Genomic DNA, 3,370 nt, shown 5'->3' with positions numbered 1-3,370 from the left:
CCCCCCAGGTTAGACTCCCTCTCTCCCCGGCCATAGCAAAACTGGTTAAACACAGAAAACTGCCCAGAGTAATACCACATATCAACATAGTTATAAGCTGGATTTTCAAGAGGATACAGTTTCTGCTGTTCTTTCCTTGCTTCTTTGACTTGGAGCTGAAGTCTGGCAGTTTCTTGTTGCATCTTGTGAGTCTCCTGTTCCAGGTCTTGTTGCCTCTGTCGAGCTTTCTCCTCGGCTGCCAGTAATTCCAGACGCCCCTTACGAGCTTTTTCTTCTCTTTCATCAGCCTCCTCCTTTCTTTCAGCAGCTTCTTCCTCCAGCTGGGCCAAGGCTGCTTCTCTTCCATTTGAATTTCTGCCAGTTTTTGCTCATATTCAAACTGCAGGTCGTCCATCAGGGCTTGCAGTTTCACTGCTTTTGCTGATGCTTTCTGGCTCATGGTCACTGATCTTTAACCAACCAAACTCTCAATCCCAATTTTCAAATTTGGATAGCGTGGGGTACTGACCCAAAGCCTAATTGACCCGGTTCTGTGGATGCTTGCACGACTACGCCACTGTGATGGTGCTGCCCGTGGGAGCCAGCTGAGGTCACTCAATCAGGGTGAACTGCAAACCAAATGGGGCAGACAAACCCCAAACACTGGTGGTTATTCCCAGGTCCAATTACAACTTAGATCTTACCCAAAATACACGCTTATAGCCAATTCTTATTAACTAAGCTAAAATGTATTAGAAACGAAAAGAGAGTGTTGGTTAAAAGATCCATATACATACAGACTTGAATTCAGTGCTTGAGGTTTAGATACATAGTAGAGGTGAGTTTGTAGTTGCCAAAAGTCCTTTTAGAAATAGTCCATAGGTTATAGTCCAATGTCCAGATTCAGGGTGGCTCCAGTCAATGACTGGGGATCTCAATCCTCATGGCTTAAGACAAGACCTGTTTGCTGACATCCCAAGACCTGAGCAAACATCTATCCTTCCACCTCCAACAATGCAGACTTGCATTTCAAAGCTCTATTCATTTACATATCTTGCTAATCAGTCCTTAAGCTTCACCCATGGGTCAGGTTAGTCGGTGAGGTGAGTTGATTAACTCTTTCTGGCCCTGTCCCCTTTCAGTGAGATATTATATTATACTCATTACATCATAGGTGGGGCGCTGGCTTCCCTCCCCAGATCTGGGAGGGGAGTGGGGAGCAGCGGTTCGAGCGGGGGCTGGGCTCTGGGTTCCCTCCCCAGCTCCGGGAGGGGCCTGGGGAATGGCGGTTCCAGACGGAGCAGGGCACCTGCTTCCTTTTTCAGTTCTGGGAGGGGCCCGGGGAGTGGCGGTTCAAGCAGGGGAGGGGCGCTGGCTTCTCTCCCCACCTCTGGGAGGAGCCAGGGGTGTGGTGGCTCCAGAGGGGGCGGGGCGCTGTGTTCCCTCCCCAGCTCTACCGATGGACTGGGGAGCGGCCGTTACAGTGGGGGAGGGGCGCTGGTTTCCCTCCCCAGCTCTGCCAGGGGACTAGAGAGCAGCCGTTTCAGCAAGGGATGGGCGCTGGGTTCCCGCACCACCTTTGCCAGGGGACTGAAGAGCGGCTGTTCCTCCGGGTGCGGGGCATTACATTCCCTCCCCAGCTCTGGGAGGGAACTGGGGAGCGGCCGTTGATGCAGGGGTGGGGCACTGGATTCCCTCCCCAGATCTGCCAATGGACTGGGGAGTGCCCGTGTCATAAACGGAGAAGTAAGAGTTAATAGAACAAAAGAGCTTCATATCTCTTTCGCCTGGAAAGGGTTAACAAGATCAGTGAGCCAGGCTGTCACCTGCCCAGAGGACCGATCAGGGGACAGGATGCTTTCAAATCTTGAGGGAGGGATGTTTGTGTGTGTGCTGTTAGTGTTTGGTTCTTGTTCACTCTGGGGGCCCAGAGGGATCAGACGTGCAACCAGGTTTCTCTCCAATCTCTCCGATACAGGCTCTTATAAGGTTAGAATAGTGAGTACTGGGTAGATAAGGCGAGTTAGGCTTATGTTTGTTTTCTTTATTTTCAAATGTGTATTTGGCTGGAAAGAGTTCAAATTTGTATTTTGCTGAAAGGATTTTAATTTGTACTTGTATGCTTAGGCTGGGAGGGTGTTCCCAGTGTCTATAGCTGAAAGACCCTGTAACATATTCCATCTTAAATTTACAAAGATAATTTTTACTGTTTTCCTTTCTTTAATTAAAAGTTTCTTGTTTAAGAACCTGATTGTTTTTTTATTCTGGTGTGAGACCTCAGGGGACGGGGTCTGGATCCACCAGGAAATTGGTGGGGAGAAAGGAGGGAAGGGGGAGAGAAAGGTTAATTTCTCTCTGTGTCAGGATTACATTCTCTCTCAGGGAGAGTCTGGGAGGGGGAAAGAGAAGAAGGGGGGAAGGTGAATTTTCCTCTCTGTTTTAAGATTCAAGGAGTTTGAATCACAGCGATCTTCCAGGGTAACCCAGGGAGGGGAAGCCTGGGAGAGGCAACGGTGGGGAAAAGGGTTTACTTTCCTTGTGTTAAGATCCAGAGGGACCGGGTCTTGGGGGTCCCTGGTCAAGGTTTTGGGGGGACCAGAGTGTAGCAGGCACTGGAATTCCTGGTTGGTGGCAGCGCTACAGGTTCTAAGCTGGTAATTGAGCTTAGGGAATTCATGCTGGTACCCCATCTTTTGGACGCTAAGGTTCAGAGTGGGGAATTGTACCATGACAGCCCGTTCCAGTGGGGGAGGGGCGCTGGGTTCCCCTCCCATCTCTTCCAGCGGGGGCGAGACGCAACTTTCCCTCCCCAACTCTGTGAGGAGTCTGGGAAGCTTCCGCTCCAGCGGGGTCGGGCCGCTGGATTCCCTCCCCAGCTCTGACAGGGGACTGCGGAGCAGCAGTCCCTGCGGGGACAGGGCACTGGGTTCCCTCCCCAGCTCTGACAGGGGACTGGGGTACGGCCATTACAGCGGGGGAAGGGCGCTGGATTCCCTCCTCAGCTTTGCCAATGGACTGGGAAGCTCCCGTTCCAGTGGAGGAGGGGTCCTGGGTTCCCCTCCCATCTCTGACAGGGGACTGAGGAGCCGGTCCAGAGGGGGCGGGGCGCTGGGTTCCCTTCCCAGATCTGCGATGGGACAGAGGAGCGGCTGTTCCTGGGGGGGTGGGGCTCTGGGTTTCCTCCCCGGCTCTGCGAGGGGACTGGGGAGCTGCCGTTCCTGTGGGGGTCGGGGCGTTGCCTTCTGTTGCCGACACAGAGGGTGCCCGAGGCAAGCAGCAGTGGTTCATTGCCCAGAGTGCGAAGCGCCAATGAACACACACCCGGGTGGAGAAGCAAGCAAAGTTTATTGGGATCTCAAAGCGGTGCAAGGAGATGAACGCCTCAAATCAT

This window comes from Gopherus evgoodei, unplaced genomic scaffold (assembly GCF_007399415.2).
Source record: "Gopherus evgoodei ecotype Sinaloan lineage unplaced genomic scaffold, rGopEvg1_v1.p scaffold_158_arrow_ctg1, whole genome shotgun sequence".
Lineage (NCBI taxonomy): Eukaryota > Metazoa > Chordata > Testudines > Testudinidae > Gopherus > Gopherus evgoodei.
The sequence above is the reverse complement of the archived record's forward strand: the minus strand, read 5'-3'. Positions refer to the sequence as shown.